The sequence below is a fragment of the Puma concolor genome, chromosome F2 (assembly GCF_028749965.1).
Source record: "Puma concolor isolate L17-30 chromosome F2, mPumCon1.1.hap2, whole genome shotgun sequence".
NCBI classification, from domain to species: Eukaryota; Metazoa; Chordata; class Mammalia; order Carnivora; family Felidae; genus Puma; species Puma concolor.
The window spans coordinates 9657686-9678983 of record NC_141684.1 but is presented as its reverse complement, the minus strand read 5'-3'; the positions used below and the strand labels follow the sequence as shown (position 1 = coordinate 9678983).

The 21298-nt window shown below is 52.9% G+C and overlaps 1 protein-coding gene and 1 long non-coding RNA gene across 2 annotated transcripts in view; both read right to left on the bottom strand.

Annotated features, from left to right (window-relative positions):
• KCNQ3 (potassium voltage-gated channel subfamily Q member 3) overlaps positions 1-21298 on the bottom strand; it is a 318490-nt gene that overhangs the window by 246120 nt on the left and 51072 nt on the right. The window lies entirely within an intron of this gene.
• On the bottom strand, positions 19299-21016 carry LOC147571825 (uncharacterized). Its single transcript, XR_015246803.1, has 2 exons — positions 19607-21016; positions 19299-19448 (listed from the first exon to the last, which is right to left on the bottom strand). It is a non-coding gene; the product is annotated as an uncharacterized LOC147571825 (long non-coding RNA).

Sequence of the window (21298 nt, the reverse complement as noted above, 5' to 3'; positions counted from 1 at the left end):
CCTTGGGGACGAGGAACAAGGGCCTGAGCTGAAGGGGTAAAAAAAAAAAGTCCGGAAAAGAACTCTGGGTTCCTGTCCACAAATACTTGGGACATTCTCTTCCCAACCTCCGCACAGCCAGCCCAGCAGCGAGACGTGTCTGTTCTACCCTGAAACCCATATGGATCCACACGGATGATGGGGAACAGCATCCTCGATGCTCCTCCCAGCTCTGTGCTCTCGGGCAAGTGACTTCTCTAAGCCCCAGCTCGCCCATCTGGGTACTGGGGACAGTAATAGGACCCATCCAATAAGGCCGCTGAGAGTGTCACAAGAGTCACTCCAAGAGTCACTCCAGAATATACGCTCAGGAAGGATTAGCTGGTATTACCTTGAATGCTTCCCCTCCTCCCCTGTGATTTCAATCCCATCACCTCTCGTCTGGAGCCCTGAAGGAGCCTCCCAAGTGCTACCCCAGCCTCGATTCTTTTTAATGTTTATTGTTTATTATTTCTTTATTTATTTTGAGAGCGAGAGCACGAGCAAGTGAAGGAGGGGCAGAGAGAGGGGCGGGGACAGAGGATCCGAAGGGCCTTATGCTGACAGCAGAGAGCCTGACGCGGGGCTCGAACTCACAAACCACGAGATCATGACCTGAGCCAAAGCCGGACATTTAAGCGACTGGAGCCCCCCAGGTGCCCCTGCGCTTCTATTTTTCTCTCTGTTTGAACAACAGGTCCTCTGGCCACATCCCACGGCACTCTCTCCATCCACCACCTGGTTCCAACCCATTGCCTTTTAATGAGTCCCTCCAACAAGCCAACCCCCTTCCTGTCTCAGGACCTTTGCACTGACTGTTCTCTCTACCCACAAGGACACCTGATTCCCTGACATAAGATTTGGCCCAAATATCAACTCCTCAGAAAGTCCTTTTCTGCCTATCCTATCTAAAAAGCCGCTCACCCCGGCGACTAAGGTGTTACTCTATTTCCTTTCATATTTGCTAAATCGATTCAGTGACCTCCCCACTCTAGGTTTTAGCTCCATTAGGGCGGGACACTATCTCGTGCTGAGTTTCCAGCTCAAGGTCTACTAGCTGCTCAATTAATATTTGCTGAAGAGCAAATGAACAACTATCCCAATTTCAGAGCTAGTTTCAAGGCAGGGAGCAGAAGGCATATGCTACCCCCAGACTTTATCATATAATTTAGCCCTCGGTCCTATTTTGTTTGGTGCTGTTCCTCATTCTTCCCCCTGGTAAGTCATCAAGGATCCACAACCTAATCATGCCTTCTATGTCTTCTAGGTTCACTGAAAATAACTCTCCAACCTTCAGATTTTGCCTCTTAGCCCAGTTTGCCTTCAACTACCCAATCATCCATTTGTTCATTCGCTCATTCTCTTGGCAAGCAGTCTGCTGTCTACACTGTGAGCTGGGCACAGCTGGAGACAGAATCGTGGGGCATCGCCCCTGCCGTCCAGGCACTTAGAGTGGAGACAAGCATGTAAACAGGCAAAGACAACGAGGAGAGATAGATGCTAAGGGAAGGTGCACGCACAGGCACCTCTCACGTTATCCCATTGGCCTCAGCACGGGGCTGGTCGTGGCTCACGTGGTCATGGTCTGATTTGCAGGCACAGAGTCGGACCCCACGGCCTTGTGTGCAGGTATGCATCTCGTACAATAACCTGAAAGTGACATGTGATACCATTAGACGAGCTGGCTCTCGGTAGGACGGCCGCCAGGGGCGCTGGCTACACGGAAGCAGAGCCAGCCACCTGGCCTGGAGATGCCACCATGGGTCCCAGCACCACGGTCCCACCCCAGCTCTGACTCTGGCCGTTAAGGAAGCCGGCCGATGTGCTGGGCTGCAGGGCCCAGCTCTTTCGTGTCCCGTCCATAAGGAAAGCGATCACAGAGCCTCGTCCACATGGGCAGAGACAGCGGGGGGGGGGGGGGGGGGGGGGGCATGGACAGACAGCACGGTGAGGCTCTCCAGGGGTCTGGATGCTGTCTCTTCGCATCTGGACACGACGGCACTGAACTGCGGTCCTGTCCCTCCCACGTCTTTACACGGTCACACTGGCTGGTCCACCAGGACCGTGAGAAGCAGACGGTGGCCCGCAGAACTGTGACTCCAACACGTCACCCAGGCCCCCGACGTGATCGCAGAGCTCCGTGCATCCTCAGCCGGAGGCCGCAGCCAGCACTCAGCATAGGCGAGCTGGGAAACCCTCCGCTCAGCTTCACAAAATTAGCGTGAAAAGGCTGGGGCCAGGGCGGCAGGGGGAAGGGCAGTAAGGCCAAAGGGAGTCAGCAGAGGAACACCTGTACCAGAACCTTCTCCCAGGCCCACCTGTGTACTTCCTTGTAAAATCGGGCTTCACCAAGCACCCTGCTTGGTCAGTTTAACCAGAACCCCCGCTCTCTACACCTGATCACTTTGGACCTCGGGTTCCTTGTCCTCCTCCACCCTCCAGGTGACCTCTGACCACCTTGCCTGTCTTCAGCGAGTTTCCTGTTAGGGTTTGGTTAATTGGAACCGCCCCCCTCACCATTACCCCTGCTGTTTCCTCTTAGCAATTTCCGGTCCGCTGACGTCTGCCCTGCCCCTTGGCTAAAAATTCCCACCTGCCCACGCCGCATGCAGAGTTGCACCCAATCTCTGCCCGCCGAGGTAAAATCCCATTGCGGTGGTCCCTACAGCTAGAGCGACTGTCCTGAACAAAGTGCCTTACTACCTTTGACAAGTGGCACTGAACATTTGTTCTTTAACAGGAGCCAGGGATGCAGCTGGGAACGGGGAGCCACGAACGTGGGAATCCTCCCAGCTCGGGGCTTCCGAGGATCACAGAAAGAGAGGCCCCGATTCCATAAGAAAGTTGGATAAGCAGATCCTGCCACCACAATGTCCTGTGTCCCTTTTAACGGCATGAATATGATCCTGACGATGCCAAGAACTGGGAAGGAGGAAACACGTTTGGTTCTAACAAATCAATGTGCAAGTGGAAAGCAATCAAAGCATCTCTTCTTTTCACTCCGGACTCTGCCCAGCCCTCCCTCCTCCGAATGTCAGCGCTAACGGGAAGCAAATGCTTGAGGCCTACAGCCAACCCTGCAATGCTTTCACTAGTGCTGGCCTGAGAGGGGAGGGACAGGGGCCACCTAGATTTGGTCAGCGGGACCTCGGAGAATCCAGAGGCTGAAACCCTCAGCACATGGCACCCCCGGAGGAAGAGCTGACTATGTCTGTTTCCTCTGGAAGCCAGGCGGGCATGTGGGCCGCTGGAAGAGGGTGGTGTGGGAGACAGGCGGGGCCGAGGCTCTGGAATATGAACCCCAGAGATCGCTCCATCCAGAACTGTGGAGAATCATCGAAAGCCCTCCCCTTGCCCAGGGCGTGCAGGCATGCGGGGAGAAGGAGGGTGTGGTGTGAGTGAATCGTCCAGTGATGGGGCCATCCATCCATTCTGCTCTTAACTTCTTCCCGCTGTCTGTTGAACATCAACTTTCCCCCTGGCTTAAGGAGCCCGGCTTGAGAATCGACCCCCGAGCTGAGCACCATCCCAAACTGCATGTCGTCTGGTGGCCAACGTCTGCTCGGTGAGCTCTTAGACTGAGTTCCCTTAATTCCCTCTGAAACATGCCTGATCACCGCCAAACACAAACCTCTAGCACATCTTAATTCCGAAAGGCACTAACGGCTGCTGTGACGGGATCTGGTCTTTCTGCCGTCACAGTCCAGTGTGACCTAACAGGTTATTTACAAATGGGCTCATTTAAAGGCCTCGCATGCTGTTCCATGCATGCTTCCACCGGAGATCCAAGAGGTGGAGCACAGAGGACTTGGGGGGGCAGTGAAACCGTCCCGTGTGATACTGTAATGCTGGATACAGGACATTACGCATTTGGCAAGACGCACAGACCTGCAAGAGTGAATCTTAGAGGAAACCCTGGACTTGATGTGAATGATAACTTTTCAGCATTGGTGCCCCACCCCTGCCATGCACGATGTTAATAACGGGAACGTGTGTGGAGCAGGGAAGGCAACATGCAGGAACTTTCTGCACCCTCTGCTCACTTTCTCTATAGACCTAAAACTGCATTAAAAAATAAAGCTTATTAATGTAAAGGAAAAAAAAACTTTTTTCCCAAACCCAGAAAATGTTCAAAGGAGGACCTGTCACCAAGAGAGCCATGACCCGGTGCCCTCCTCTGGTCCTGGAGGCCCCTTGGGTCTGAGGAGGCCCCGGGGCTGCTCTGAGCTGCCCCCAGACTCTGGAGTTGGACAGCCTCTCTGGTCACTCCAGCCAGAGCCTTCTGTACGGACCGCGGCCCATTCTGCTCTCCAGGGAGCTGGCTGCTCCAAATGCCGTGCCTGGCACATTTGAGCAACAGCGGCTTTGGGTTCATTAATTAGCAGTTAGGGTGTTTAAGCAGCATGAATCTGGCCTCCCTGCCATGCCTCAGAAACACTACTTTACAAGGAACGCCAGTGATCCACCCAAACCGTGTCAATGGCGAACTTCAGAAGCCCCCAGGATAAAAGCATCAGAATCCCTTTTCCACCGGCCAGTGTGTATGACTCTTTCAGAACTAAAGTGGGGAGTCATCTCCCCTGGAAGTTTCTGCTGACCCATATAACCTGGGGCTCGTGACTTTCTCTTGCTGTGTTCCCAGAGCAGCTGCGCTTACCCTACTGGGGAGAACCATGCCTCTGTCTTCTCTTCAGCTTGGGACACCCCGCAGAGAATAGGGACCTGGATTTGTCCATCCTTTGGACATCTCAGAAAATGTCCTGCAGCTGGGCTCAGCTGCTAAGACCTCACCACGGGGTCAGGGCCATAGGGTGAGTGTGATACTGTCCTCTCCCCAGGGCCACTCTTGATCTCTTCTCCTCAATTCTCATCTGATGCCAATGCCACCAGGTACTCCTCAGCTGACCTGTGCCTTGAGTTGGCCAACACAGCTCAGACTGGCCCCGTTTCCCCTAATCTCCCATAAATTCAGGGCAAACGGGGGAACATGGGAGTTCTGATTAGGGCAGAAGGAAGTAGGTCACAATGGGCTCTGACGATCAGTGGTTCTTGATGGGAAGAAAGGTCACGTACCAAAGTCTCCAGGGGAAGGAGGGCTCTGTCACTTGAGAATGTTCTCCTGATGCCCCATTCCCTTCTCCCTCCTCCCCTGGTTAGGACCTGGGATTGTAACGTATCCGCTCAAACCAAAAGGGTAATTCAAACACTAAGTGTTTCCCATGAAGGTATTTTGCAGATGTGAGTCAAGTCCCTAATCAGTTAATTTTCAATAAGGGAGACCAGTCTAGATAACCTGGGTGGGTCTGACCGGATCAGTTGAAAGGCCTTACTGAGCATAAGGTAAGGCTTCCCTGATAAAGAGCAAATCTCACCTGCAGACAGAAGCTTCAGTCTGTGCGGGAAGTTCCAGCCTGGCTGTCCCGACAGCCTCCCCTGAGGATTTCAGAACTGCCTGGCCAGCCCCCACTGTCACACAAGCCAACTCCTTGCAATAAATCTCTTAATAAGTATCTCCCGCTGGGTCTGCTTCTGTGGCTGAACCCCGACCGAGACAAGAACTAAAATTCTGGGTGGTCACTCCACCACGGGACATTCTTGGCGGACAAGGCGAGGAAGAGAATATTCATCAAGCATTTCCCATGAAGGTCAGGCAATCTGTACATGACAAGCACTGATCTTAATTTTTGCAATAATCCCACTGTCCTGCTTTTCCAGATGAGGAAAAAGTGAAGACTGCCAAGTGCCTCACCCACAATCCCGGTTACAGAACGCATGAGCTTTGAACACGTATCTCCGTGACCGCTAAGTCTGTACTTTCCCGCCACACCGAGGGCCAGGGTGAGGTCAGGGGAGGCGAGAGGGCAAGATGCAGGTGGCTGGGAACACTGTAGCAGATGAGACATTCTCCATTCTTCAGAAGTTTGCCATGGAGCTGCCCTGGGCGTGAGAAGGAGACGGACCCCACCCTTGAACCCTCAGTCCACACTGTGCAGGGGAAGATGCCCTGTTGCAAGAAAGGGCCATTTCCCTCTGTTCCCGGGGAACAGAGACCCCCAAGTCATGCGGTCCCCATCCCGCTCTCCCTCTAGCACCCAGCCTCCCCACGCATGGGAGATCACAGATTGCTTCTTGCTTTGGAGAAGCCCTTCTCGCACATGGGTTCAGGGTAAGAGAGCTGCTGAGGCTCACCTCCCCACTATCTGGAAGGTGACCCTCCAGACGCGGTTGACCAGTGATTATCCCGTGGCCATCAAACAACTCTGATAAAGCACCCACTCGGGGCCAGGGGCTGTGCTGGGCCAGCAAGGTGGGGTGCCAAAGGGAGCAGACAGTGTCCCACCTTCCAGGAGTTTGAACCTCACAGTGGAAACCGACAGATTCAAAGCCACCTGGCTGGCTCAAGACAAGAGCAACACTGCAGCAGGGCCCCGTCATTTCTTCGTGTCACGTCTCCTCATGCACCAATGCCTCGATTCTGTGCTTTTCTAGCCTGTGGCAGGGATATGACGTCACAACAAAGATGGAACCGGGGACTCTCAAAAGGCACCGCAGAGGAAGGGGTCTTCAAAGGAACAGCTCCCCCCCCCCCTTGAAATATAACTGCGTCTTCTGAAAGCGTCACTTCCCTACAGCCTGCGGGTCGGGAACGGCCACAGAGAACTGAAGAGTGAGACACGGAGAACAAGAAACCAGGCAGAAATGTCCCAGGTGGGCGGCCGTGTGTGGGCGGCTTGAATTCTCTGTGCAAATTTTCCAATTTCACCAGGTTACAGGGGGGAATAAATCTTTTAGCTGAGGGAAGAGTGCTGCTTCAAAATATCTAACCCCAGGTACCGCCTGGACACTTAGCAATCAGAGCAGCGAGTGGCCTTGGTGAGGGGAACAATGGGTGCCAGGTGCTAACACTTCATTTATTTATTTATTTATTTGCTGAGTCAAGTGGTGCTGGGAATAGAAATCTTGGGGGGGGGGTGGGGTAAGAAAAGGGACTCAAGGACTCGGCAACTTGGGGCAACAACTTCTAAACCCACAGAAAAGAAGACCATCCAACGGACTGGTGGTCTCACACATCTGGCCCTTTGAGCAGCTGATGTCCTTTCCTGCATACCCAAGCTCTGGGACTACTTCTGATGGGGAAAGAGAATGGACTCCCCCCCCCCAAAAAAATCATTCGCTGATTTTTCTCTCCACCCTGGAAAGTGGGGGTTTAGAGTTCGATTCAGCTGGGGTTAGCCAGATGAAACTAGATTCAGAAGAAATCAACGTAAGTAGCCCTTCTTGTAACTAAGACCTGGGGGGGGGGGTCCTTCAGACCGCCTTCACCTCAATCCCAGAATCAAGATGGCGCCATATGTTAATTCCTGCCCATCTCCATTTTCTCTCTTCCTTGGCCTTCTGTGGTGTCACTCCTTGTCCCCGGAGCAACATCTCACCTCCTGTCCCCACCTCCTGTCCCCACTGCCTCCCTCCATCATGTACTGAACGTGCCTACTTGCTGGCCTGTCTCCCCCTCCCCCCCCACCGCCACCAGGCTGGCGGGTGTCAGGCTGCCACTGCCACCAACCACCCGGGCTGCTTATGAAAAGTGCATATTCTTGGTGCCACCCCCAGATAGTATAACTCAGCCGGTCAGTAGCAGAGCCCAGGAATCTGCATTTTCTACCTGTTCCCTAGGTAACGGAGGCTCAAGCAACCCCAGAGCATACCTCGAGCAACTGTGGGCAAAAGAAGAGTCAGGACTGTCAAGGTTTCAGAGCATCAGTGCCCAGCACAGCACGGGGAGGGGCGGGGGAGGCCTTTCAATAAAGAGATGTTGCACACTGGCTGGCGGAAGTTGCTGGGCGGGAAGGGGACAGATAGGAGTAAGTAAATAAATTAACTCAGTAACAAGGAACTTATCCACCTTCTCTATCACCCACCCATCCACTTAATTAATCAAGCTCGGTGCCAAAGGGCTATAAAAAGTGTTGAGCAGACTACACATGCCAGGTAGCGTTGTGTTTTTTTCTTTCTTGTAAATCGTCATGGACCAAACTCAGTAGGCTGCTTCTTAAAGATTCAGTGTAGAATGGCTTCCCCAAAACTCCCCCCAGGAAAACTCTGGCATAATACTCTTTGAAGATACTTTCAAGAATCCGGCAATATCCCCAGGCTATTTGCCAAATACTGGTGCGCTGCATTTGAATCTTCTGCTTCTAACTTCTGGGTGTACTGGAATCCTCCGTGTGCCCTGCTCTGGTCCTCCGGGTGTGCCCTGACCTACAATGATGCTGGTATCTGCCAGGCACAGGGAATCCAGGGATGGATCAAACATGAGCCCTGCGGTAGGCAGGCTTCCAAGATGGCCCCAGTCCCCAGCCCTGGACGTGCATGTCTTGTATAATCCCCTCTCCTTGAACATGTGCAGGATTCGTGAATAAGACAGGATGGCACTCTGATGGTGATTTTACCTCGTATGGCAGAAGGGATTTTACAGATGTAATTAAGGTCCCCATTGACTGGAGTTCATCAAAAGGGAGATTAGCTTCGGCGGGCCTGACCCAATCCGGTGAGCCCATGACCGAGACGAAGAGCAGGAAGTCACCATGTAACAGAGAAGGCTCAGTAGGAGGGACAGTGACTGGCATCTAGAAGCTGGGGACGAAATCTAATTGACAGCCAGCAAGAGCAGAGCCTCCGTCCTACGACCACATGGAAGTGAATTCTGCCAGTAACAGTGACCTTGGAAGAAGACCGGAGCCTCAGATGAGAATATGGCCCTGGCCAGCACCCTGACTTCTGCCCTGAGATCCTGCGTGGAGAATACAACCACAGCATGTCAGGGCTACAAACTGCAGGGTCTTCGAGATAGTAAATGGGTGTCTGAAGCTGCTAAATGCGCGTCATCTGTTATGCAGCAACAGAAAAGCTAACAGGATCCCTCCCCAGAGGAACTCACAGACACCCAGGGATGAAGAACAAGAGTCATCAATTGCTATGTTATATTGTTTCCAAGGTTAGACCCATTCATAGCTTTACCACTTTTGAAAAAGTTGCACCCCGCTTGCCTTCCAAAGATTTTTCCCACTTATCTCTAATTCCATCCAAGCATCCATGGAATCTACAAACGTGTGGAGCTCCCGTTCTGTCCCTGAGCCGTGCTAGACCCTGGGGACCCAAGGTGACTCAGCGACAGTTCCTGATCCTCGGGCCTAGAATTCCTGGCCAAATAAGTCCTTTCCCTACTTTGTGCCACCTGCGGATCCCCAACACTGAGTTTAAATGCCACCTCCTAGATTCCACTTCCTAGATACCCCACCAAAATAAAGAGTTCTGTGCTCAGCATCTCCAGGGCAAGCTTCATGCCTCTGCTTTCCACTTCCCGGTTCCTCCGTGCATCTGTCTGGGATGTACATCTCCAGAACTATCTACAGAACCCAGTGCCTGAGATGCAGAAGAGGCTCAGGAAATACTGGTTGAATAAATGAGCATCTCATCTAAATCACCCTTGCGTCCCCTTCCCACCCAGCTCTCAAGACAATTCCTATTCTAGAGGTCCGTGTGGGTCAAGGTGAGAAAATACCTCAGGCCCTGAAACAATCTGCATTTCCAGACGGTCTTGGCTGATGACCCCAACCAGCCAGACCACTTTTGCTCACACAGGTCAGTTTCAGAAGTGCTATGCGTAAGATGCGTAAGTCAAGCCACATTTTAAAAGTGCTGGGGGTGCTGTTTCTTTAAGAGATGACTATAACGGGCCATTTTCTTTTCTTTTTTTTTTAGTTTATTTATTCATTTTGAGAGAGAGAGAGAGAGAGAATACACTTCAGCAGTGAAGGGGCAGAGAGACAGAGGGAGAGAGAGAATCCCAAGCAGGCTCTGCACTATATGCAGGGCTTGAATCTATGAACCGTGAGATCACGACCTGAGCTGAAAATCAAGAGTTGGACACATGACCGGCTGAGCCACCCAGGCACCCCTAACGAGTCATTTTAAAGTGGGGAAATGTTGGGGCGCCTGGGTGGCGCAGTCAGTTAAGCGTCCGACTTCAGCCAGGTCGCGATCTCGCGGTCCGTGAGTTCGAGCCCCGCGTCGGGCTCTGGGCTGATGGCTCAGAGCCTGGAGCCTGTTTCCGATTCTGTGTCTCCCTCTCTCTCTGCCCCTCGCCCGTTCATGCTCTGTCTATCTCTGTCCCAAAAATAAATAAACGTTGAAAAAAAAATTTTTTAAAGTGGGGAAAATGCTTAACATATTCTTGACATCGAGTTCGTTAGCATATAGTGTGGTATCGGTTTCAGGAGTAGAATTTCCTGAGTAGATTCATCACTTACATATAACAACACAGGGCTCATCCCAACAAGTGCCCTCCTTAATCCCCATCACCCATCTAGCCCATCCCCCTACCTACCTTCCCTCCAGCAACCCTCAGTCTGTTCTCTGGATTTAAGAGTCTCTTATGGTTTGCCTCTCTCTCTTTGTTCATCTGAGTTTTCCTTCCCTTCCCTTAGGTTCATCTGTTTTCTTTCTTAAATTCCACATATGAGTGAAATCACATGATTATCGGTCTTTCTCTGACAGACTTATTTTGCTTGGCATAAAACACTCTAGTTCCGTCCACACTGTTGCAAAGGGCAAGATTGCATTCGTTTTGATCACTGAGTAATATTCCATTGTATGTATATAAATGGACATCTTCTTTGCCCATTCATCCGTCGATGGCCATGTGGGCTCTTTCCATACTTTGGCTATTGCTGACAGCGCTGCTATAAACATGGGGGTGCATGTCCCCTCTTTGAATCAGCATCTTTGTATCCGTTGGATAAATACCTAGTAATGCAACCGCTGGGTCGTCGGGCAGTTCTATTTTTAACTTTTTGACAAACCTCCATACTGTTTTCCAGCGTGGCTGCACCGGTTTGCACACCCAGCAGCCGTGCGAGAGGGTTCCCCTTTCTCCACATCCTCGCCAACACCTGTTGCTTCCTGAGTTGTTAATTTAGCCATTCTGACAACCACCACTAATTTTGAAAGGATATAAGGCAGCTTAAATACACAGAGAAATCTGACAGCGAAACTCAAGATTTTCAAAAAGGAAGCATTTCATTTATGGGAAGGAGAAGAGAGGCAGGCCAGGAGTCTCGGTTACCATCATCCCTGAGCCTCCAGAAAACAAAAGAGGTCAAAGAGGACAAAGAGGGAAAGACACCGGGCTTTCTACTGTTGCTGCCCGATGCAAAGAAGCCGCCCATCCACCTGGAGGGCGACACCTGTCCTCGGGGCAGAGGCTCATGGGAGAATCCCAGGTGAAGCGGCACTGTGTGTATTGTCACAGTGCCTGACACACGTCCTTAAAGAGCAAACTGGACAGTAGGTGCCACATGACCTTTAACGGCATCTCTGCACAAATTCAGTCATATTTTCCCAACAAGAGTTTGGGATACACGGAACCTCATGGATGCCAAGGTCAGGTCGTTACGCAGAGAGGTATTTTTGGAGACCGCTTAGCTAATTTATAGGGAGGGTGACAGATGGCAGAACGGGACTCCAGCCTTGGTCTCGGCCAGGTCCTCATACAACAGCTACCACCTGCTCCCTGTTCTTCAAGGTGAGGCACAGAGCAGCGTTTCTCTGACCTTGCTGTGCATACAGAGCACCTGGGTATCTCGTTCCAGCAGCTTCTGACTCGTAGGTGCGGGAGGGGCCCGAGGAGCCCCGTGGCTATAAAACTGTATGTGATGCCCAGCTGAAGGAACAGGATTCCAGGGACAGGTGCCAGTACAGCTAAGCGGGGCTGCACAGACAGCTGCTGTGAGGCCCGAGCCCATTACCTGCTGTAAATGCGAATGGGCATTTTTCCTGAGAAGGTGAAGACACAAGGAAATGTTTTTTTTAACAAAGAAATCTCTTGTGAATTCAATACCCTCTTGGGTGGGGGACTGGGCTTGCTTCATCCACCAGCACCTGCCTTGTGAAAAGGACTTGAGACCACCTGGGGGTACATGTGTCCCCTGACTTAGGGGACCCAGGAGGGAAAGGACACCGCGGAGGAGCTGGGCAAGAGTGGGCGGGCCTTAGCAGAGTAACAATAGTGAGTGGTCCAGGGGGCTTGATTCCTGGTGGGGGCGTGGTGACCCCTGGCGTGGGGCCAGGGAGGTAGGAATGTCCCAGGAGAAAGGCTGCCTTCTGCCCGCTGGAAAGGCGCTCTCGGAAGAGAGAGACCGGAGGTGGCCCTGGGCTGCAGAGGGGAGGGGGGCTCCCAGGAGAGGCCCCGTGGGAGGTGGAAAAGGCTTTAGGAGGGAAGCTCCCAGGAACCAGGGAAAGGCCCAGGAGAGGAGGCAGGAGAGTCGGGTACCTGCCCCAGCCCAAGACAAATAAACAGAAACATCAGCATCGCCACAAGAGGCCTCCTGATCCGCCCCCTCCCTTCCTCTGCTGTTCCACCCACAGGAGCCAGAGGCAGCCCCTGGGCTCTGCACGCTGAGACTCCAGGGGACAGCAGGATGCTCTTCTCTCCGAGCCAGCAGAGAAGCCATGGCCTAGAAAGGAGCCCGGAGCTCCCAAGGGGGTGGGGGTGAAGCGGGCACAGGGGGACGACGATGCAGCTGCTGCTGGTGCCCCGGGCACCCCTACTGTCCAGTGGTCCGCGGCACCAACTCAGTGCCAGCATCGGATGAAGACCTTACAGGCCTTAGGCAACTGGGGTATAAACCCCAGCCTCGCTCCCTACTAACTGAGTAAAAAAATGGACTCACTCCACCGGCCCCCAGACCCAGAACGAGGACGAAATAGCCCATTGCGTGACACCCGGCACAGCGCTTGGGACACAGCAGCTGCTCAAATAGCCCCTGGCTGATTCCAGAAAAAAAAAAAAAAAAAAAAAAAAGCTTTGTGCTTTACAGTGGTGCTTCTCAGACGTGAAGGAGTTCGGAATCACCAGGGGTAGTGATGTAAGAATGCGAACTCCCTGCCCCCACCACCGGAAATTCTCGTTCAGTAAGGAAGCTGCCCTTTAACCTTCGTCCCAGGTGATTCCGATTCAGGTAATCCACAAAGCACACTTGTCCAGGAAAATATGCCCATGGAGGACATCACAAGAGGAGGAGGCAGATGGGTCATTTCTGCCCCGAAGGAGTGCCACGCCATCTCCACCCGGGACCCCAGCATCCTGGCAACGTTTCAGGCACGGAGCAGAAACCCTGGTGTGAACACCACTGGCCACCTGAGCAATGTGAAGGTGAGAGAGGCGTGTGCATTTGGCACGGCACAGTCCAGCTGTCAGCCCGGACGCCCAGAAAGCTCACAGAACAAGGGGGAGGCCGTGGCCATGCTCCAGATGGATCCTGGGGGCCACGGGAGCACAGCATGGCCACCTCCCCTGCCTCAGGGCAGCAGGTAGGGGACCGCTGGTTGGTTGCTACCCAGCAGCATACCTGGGCTGCATGTCATGTCTCTCAAAACAGGGTCCTCCAATCAGACCAAGCACTGAGCTCTGTTGACCCTATTTATCTAAAGCAAAGTAATACTGGGGCGCCTGGGTGGCTCAGTCGGTTGAGCGTCCGACTTCGGCTCAGGTCACGATCTCGCGGTCCATAAGTTTGAGCCCCACGTTGGGCTCTGTGCTAACAGCTGAGGGCCTGGAGCCTGCTTCGGATTCTGTGTCTCCCTCGCTCTCTCTCTCTGCCCCTCCCCTGCTCACACTCTGTCTGTCTCTCTCTCTCAAAAATAAACATTAAAAAAAAGAAAAATAAATAAAGCAAAGTAATACTGATTTGGCCTGACAGGCAGCCTTGGGGCTCCTGTTCTCCCATGTCAGCACAGGGAGGAGGGGAAGAGAAGGAGGGAGAGAGAGAATCCCAAGCAGGCTCCATGCTGCCAGTGCAGAGCCCGACACAGGGCTCGAACTCAAATCCGAGAGATCATGACTTGAGCTGAAACCAAGAGTCAGATGCTTAACCAACTGAACCACCCAGGTGCCCCTCATTTATTCAGTATTCTGAAAACACCACGCTTTCTCACATGGTCCTCAAAATCCTCCGTCATCCAGAAACCCCAGCTCGCCCTCAGCTCACCCTCCAAGTAGCAGTTGAATGGCCACCTCCTCCAGGAAGCCTCCCCTGACTGCCACAGGCTGGATGAAGTAGCTTTCAGCCAGCAGTTATTTATTAATCTAGCAGCGGGTTATTAAATACCTCCTGTACGTCACCAACCCCCTTCTTTGCGTTTCCATAACATTCTGGGTGGCTCTCCATCCACCTCTGTCCTCTCCCACCTAACACAGGGCCTGGAAGCCAGTACAAATGAAGCGAATGGCTCTGGAGTTGATCCTGTAATTCTCAGGAGACGCATGTGCTTTTTTTTTTTTTTTTCCCCTCACCCCACCTCCCACCCCCCGCCCCAGTGGTTAACAAACATCATCAGACGTTGTCAAGGTCACCGTGGGATGGAAAATACCTTCCTCTCTTGCAGAACAGAACAAAGCTTTTGCCACCCATGCCCACCCCCCCCACCCCGGGGGAGGGGGGCGGTGGGCAGATTCGCCACCTCTGTTTTCAGAGGCTGAGCTTCCTGCCTGTCTCCTCCAAGAAGCAGGGCTTCCTCGGCGCGTCTGTGTGTCACGCGCCGTCTGCAGGAGCACGTGACTGGGGAATCCCATCTGTTCTCGCATGCACGCCCACCCACGACAAATGAATCCGTCTGCAGTGTTTGCCAGGAGCCGCTGCTTCAGGAGCAAAGGAGACCGGCGATGAATTATTCATGCCGAGAAGCCGCTGGCCCCAGCCTCCCAGAGCGGGTCCAGCCCGCAGACGCACCCCCGTGACGACCGGGCTCGGGTCCCGCTACACAAAATAATAATAATTAACAATAACAGGAGCATCCACCTCGTCCTGAGTTCCTACAGCACGCCCTGTTGGGAGCTTAACCTAAATTATTAATTTTCACAACAGCCCTGCAGGGTAGAAGATGGCATCATCCCCGCTTACAGATAAGAAATCCGCACTGCAGAGGGGGTAAAGTAGCCAGCCCCGGGTGCTCCAGGTTTCCCAGGGTCTCCAGAAGGGATGCTTCCCCAGGAAGAGGGAGGAGCATCAGGGAAAGAGCGGAAGCCTGGGGAAAGCCCAGGGAGGGATCCCCTCCAGCCGAGCTGGGGAATGCCTGCCTTCCCAGGTCCCCCTCTGGATTTAACATTCAGACTCCTACCGGCAGGTGGCTGACTCTGAGCCCTCCCTGGCCCCAGCCCTGTCAAATGCAGCTGATTTCCAGCAGCTTCTTTGCGGGAGAAGCCCTGTCACATCTGATGTGGCTGAATCGGTGATTCTGGAGGACGGTTAGGTAGGGTGGCTGGGGAGGACAGAGAGGGAGGGCGATCTCTAGAAGCTCAAACGCCTCGACACGGCTGTGAATGTCCAACCCCACAGACCGAGGGCGGCAAAGGAGAAGAGACAATGACCATGATGATCCTTTTAGGAGAGGACGGTCAAGTGGGCCAGAAGCACAGAAATACATTGAGGGAAAAAGCAGACACTTTGCTTGTTGGGAACGTATGAGCCTTCCAGAGTCACTTACACGATTCCACAGGCGATGGCAAAACAGAAATAAGCAAGGAAAAGACGAGTGGAAAGATGAAATCTGATGCACGGCGGGCCCAGCTCGGGCTCCGAGCCCCCAGCCACTGCCCGGGAGAGGCTGCAGGCGGTGCTGTTAAAGACACCTACCTGGCAGGGCCACAGAGCCACGCTGCTGTTCTCTGGCTGGGCTGTGACACCTCACCAGCACAAACGGGGTTAAAGGTCCCCAAAGCTAGAGCAGGTGCAGAAACCCCTGGGAGGACTCTCAGCATCCCCCTGAACCACATACTGCAGGGACCTGGACTCCAGGCTGAGCCCACCCTGTCCTTCCTTTCCACCCTCCCCACCCCCCGTCCCCAACAGCCCGAGTTTCTTGCCAGACTGAGGATAGCGGGCCCCACAGCCTGCAGTCCAGCCTGGCCCGTGCAGTGAGCGTGAGATCTGCCGCCAGAGGATTGTCACAGGCACCCCCATACTGTGAGCCCCGTCCCGGGCATCTTCCACGCGGCCCAGGAATGCCGGCCCCTGTTGTCTGCTCCTCTGTCTCCCTGAGTCTGTGAGTTCCCCCGGTCCCCAGCTGCTGAACCACATCACGGCACATCCAGCCCCCGGTCGGGCAGGGACGGAGCACAGGGCCCCCTCCCTAGCACACCACAGCCTCCGATGGGATTCCATTTCTGTCTGCACTCCTCTGAGACCGTGAACCTCTCAAGAGCAGGGCTGGGCCCATGGTCTGGGCAGAGTCCTGCCGGCCACCAAAGAGAAGTCACTGAAACTACGCCCTCTCGATGGGGCCCAAGCTGGTTCGGGGTGGGGGGTGTGGGCAGAAAACACCTTAGCTCTAACCATGGTCCATGGCCCTTCAAAGGGCTACAGCACGGGGGTAGTATATCTATAGGATTAAAATCTCATCTGATTAGGGGGAAAAGGTCTATAGGCTCATTGCAGCGGGGGCGGGTGGGGGGGGGGCCGCGATAAGGAACAAAAGGCTGAGAAACACAGATCCGAGCTATTCGCAGATCTGACAGTGCACCTGCCAGAGACCTCCCGGCCACATGTCTCATTTCTCAGAAGAGGGCCCAGGGCCCAGGGAGGTCGAATGACCCCTCCGAGACCACAGTGGCAGAGCGGAAATAGGACTCAGGCCTGGGGGTGCTGGTTGTGCCTCGAGACGCCTTCCATCCCCGGGAATGAGATGTCTCGAGGCGCTCGGCTTGCTTTCGTTTTTGAATTTGATGTTTCTAAACAAGAAAGGATTTTCCTGGTAAAGAGAGATCTGTAAGTATTCATCTGCCCTCGCTTTCAAATTGCAAACTGGACGGCTCATTGGAATTCCAAAACTGGCCTTCTCCTCGGGATTCCAAACTCACCAGTGCTTACAGATTCCCAAAGTCACTCAGGAGAGGTGTTAAGGGAGCATCTCCTGAGCCCGAAGCTCTGAGGGGCCAGTGAGGGGTAAGACCGGGGCTGGGCCCACTCGGGAACCTGCAAGGCACAAAAAGAGAGAGGGAGGCACAGAAGCCTTGGCACAAGGAGAGAAGCTTCACAGAGCGGGAGCTCTCTGTTGCGTGAGACAGAGAAGAGAACCTTTGCCCAGGGGGCCGACCTATAGAAGCAGGGTGTGAGTGTGCAGGAGTGTGGGGGTCCGAGACGCTGACAGTCCTCCCGGAGGAGCCACCACCACTGTTTAATGCTCCTTTTGCCCAGAGGAGAAATCCCTGGTGAACACGGAGGGCTACGGAGTCCAGGTTATCGCATAGCGAAACACGGAAATTGGGGGACACTTTTATCAAGGGACCGTTTGCAAAGGTGAGGCAGGGCTCCGGGACATCTCGAGGGCGGGCAAAGCCCCCTGGGATTGGCCACAGCAAAGAGGAGTCGCCTCCTGTGTGCCCAAGCAGCAAGAGGAAGAAACCAGGGAGGCTTGGCACAGAGACCCCTCTCCACTGAGCCGTCCTGCCTCATCTTCGGGGGGCACTTCCTGCAGCCAGCCAGGCGGCAGACAGGCATCTTGACCTCTAGGGAATGTTCGTGCACACAGGAGCAGGAGCACCACTGGCAGCTGGTGGTTTGGAATAAGAAATCCGCTTTTGGGCTTTCTCTGCGCAAGAGCATTATTACCCACATTGAGTGTCCCACAGGAAAACGAGGAGGAAACAATTACTTTGATGCCCGAGGACAAGACACACATGAGTTCAGATCAACGGCGTTCTGGACAAGGCCAGCATCAACGGGCATCTGGAAGGAAGAGATCTGTCATCCGGGTGGGTTTAACGAGATGTACTTCGGGGAGGCGAGGAGGGGAGCAGGATAAAAAGCAGGCATGGGAGTCAGTCCTGCGTCCCAACCTGGTTCCGCTTCCAACTGGCTGCGAGTTTAGGGGAAGTCATTTATTCTCCACGAGGAGTTTTAGCCTCCTCATTTGCTAGATTAAAAATGAAGATGCCTGTGGGCGGGGGGCGGGGGCAGGTGAGGAAATGGTACCTCCGTGGTGGGGAGGGCTCTGCAGTCAGACCTCGGTTCAAGTCCGAATCCAACCTTTCAAAGTCATGTGGCATAAGGCAAGTCAGTCTCAAAACCTCAGCTTTCTCATCTGCAAAATGGGTGTCCTGGCACCTACCTCAGAGCCTGAGGGCTAAGAGAGATCAAGGCGGACACACAGCAGAAACACAGGAAGAAAACTCAGCATAACTGAGCGGGGCTCAGTCTAGAAAGGTCTATATTGGAGACCTTGTCAACACTGGAGGCTCTGGGATCTAAGGCATGGCGGTGCTCCTTTGAAAGAGGCAATCCCTTCCTGTCACAAGCTCTAGCCAGACAGAAGGCTCTCACCTAAGCCTCGGTCAGGCATCTTTGATCTCATTTTTCAGCGGTACAACATCCTTGATACTGAATCAACTGGTTCCAGCCATACTTGAAGACAGAGCCACCTGAGTAAAATTTAAAAAGTGTAATAGTTTTCATCTGAATATTGCTTTTAAGAGCATTACCTCCTTCTGCATTGCCACTGCAATTTCGCTGATGCCCAAGGTCACAGGGGAAGTTCAGCAGCTTGAGTGCTGGGCTCCTGGGACCAGACAGAAGGCCCTTTTCAAAGCACAGCGCCCCCCTTTATCTGCAGGGAATACGTTCCAAGACCTCCAAGGGATGCCTGAACATGCAGAAAGTACCAGACCTTGTGCAGACTGTGGTTTTTTTCCTACACACACACATCTATGGTAAAGTGTAACGTATAAATGAGGCACAGTAAGAGATCAACAACAATGATAAAATACAATTATAGCAATATACTGTGGTAAACGTTATGTGAATGCGGTCTCTCTCAAAACACCTTGCTGAGCTGTACTCACCCTCCTTGTCATGATGAACCAATGCCTCCGCGACGACATGGTGTAACGGGAATGATGTGGGCATTGGGACAGAGCGTGAGGCTACCGCTGACCTTCTTTCGGACGCTGTATCAGAAGGAGGATCGTCTGCTTTTGGAATGTGATTGACCGTGGGGAAACCGAGACCATGGAAAACAAAACTGCGGATAACTGGTGAGTACCCCCGTCCTCACCAAGAACACCGTCGTGGCAGCCAGAGGCAAGATGGCCATGCCCACACCTACCTCCACCGCTCTAGCTGCCTGTGCCCAAAGAGAGTTCTCTCGGCCAGTGAGAAAGGGACAAGCTATTTTCTGCTCTTGGCTAGTATGTGCAGGGAACTATTGTAGGTGCGGTACGAGCTTTCTTTTTTTTTTTTTTTGTTTATTTATTTTGAGAGACAGAGAGAGCAGAGGAGGGGCAGAGAGAGAAGGAGATGGAGAATCCCAGGCAGGCTCCGTGCTGTCAGCGCAGAGCCCGATGCAGGGCTTGAACTCATGGACCGTGAGACCGTGACCTGAGCCAAAACCAAGAGTCGGGTGCTTAACCAACTGAGCCACCCAGGTGCCCCACGAGATTTGTTTCTAATCCTCCAGGATGGTCAATGTTAACAGCCCATTTCACAGATGGAAAAAAGGGAGGTCCAAAAGCCCTTAAGGCAACCGAGGAACATACCAGTAACAGCAACTGATGAGGCCTGCGTCTCAGCTCTGTGATGTCTGACTGTGCTCTTCTCAATATGCCATTCTCTTCCTTCAAAGATAAACCAACAGAGCTTCCCTGTTGGAATCTGGGGGCACCCACTCCAGGGGACGAAAATTTGGCTGGATAAATTCTGATGTGTCTAAGAAAACATCATCTCGTCACTGCAGCGTCCTGGGCACAGACATGGGTCGTCTGCCAGCCCTCAGGGCGGTCGCAGTCAGGAGGCCAACGTGGTGACATCCGCGGCCGTCCCTTGCCCTTGAGCTGCAGGCACCCAGCGCCAGGACTGGATGTCTCCTGGGCTGACAGGCGGAAGTGTGTGGGCTGTGTGCTTTACTCAGAAGAAGACAGAGATTAACCAGGTCCCAGGCAGCACAAGAGAGGTCACTGTGGTCAGAACAGACTCACAGAGGGAAGAATTCTCTAGACAAGCACAAGTGTTTACTTAACTGCTTCATGCCTTGATGAACAGCTCGTACCAAACCACAGCGTGCTCGAGATGGGTTGACAAATGAGGCTGCACAAGCATTGTGTTTTGGAGCTTTCGGTGTGGCCTGTATTCCTCAAGGCTGCAAGGAGAATGCCTGCTTCTCCGATGAGGTCTCAGATGCTCCCAGCATAGTGCAGAAGCCCCCCTGTTTCTCCAGGGCAAGAACCGTGCCTCCTTTCCCTTTAGAACTCTGCGACCCAGGCTAGCACATCGTAGGTGCTCAACACAAGTGCTGCTGAGGTTAACACGGAATACATTTAAACTTTAATCCAAACGGTAAATACGATGTTTGGAAGGCAAACTAGAAGGCAAGACCAGAATGTTCCAAGGGGAAGTTTGGGCAACAGACAACAAAGGTGAACGATTCAAAGGCTTATATAGAGTTCACGTGTGTACTGAGGAGAGCCTTGCTGGATTTTCTAAATGTTCTGATTAAATGTATGTATACGCACGGGTGCAATATACAATACTGTGCTCACCTTATCTGTAGATATCGACAATAATGGATTTAAGGGGCACCTCGGTGGCTCAGTCTGTTGGTCAAGTGTCCGACTCTTGATTTCGGCTCGGGTCATGCTCCCAGGTCGTGGGATCAAGCCCAAGGTCAGGCCGAGCATGGAGCATGCTTCAGATTTTCTCTCCCGCTCTGCCCCTCTCCCCGACTCATACTCTTACTCTAAAAAACAAATAAATTTAAAAACATGGATTGTAAGGTATTTGACGACAAATATATGCACGCACGTAATTGGTGTGTGGAAGGAAGCTCCCAGAGTAATGATAGCTTAAGCTCTGGTCCAAGAAAAGCTCTAAGAAAATGAAATCCTGATAACTTAGTCACACATTGTTCGACAAGAAGTCTCGAGAAACGGATGCTGGGAGCCGGCGAATGCTCTCCGATAACCACCAATTACAGAAGGGCAGGTGAGCAAAAGGACCCAGAGACTGAGACACAGGCAACATAGTTAAAAATGTTTCAAATCTGTAGGAAGAACAGGAGAACAATGCAAACCCAGAAGGAGCAGAAGAAAGACACCAGGGTGACCAGAAAGAACCGTGTTGCCTAAGGAGGAGGATGGAAAACAAACTGGTGTTTTGCTTAGCACCAATGGCAGTCGGCAACAGATGAAAGACAGAAAGCCACCTTTTTTGCCTCTGTTGGTAATTCTGTCTTC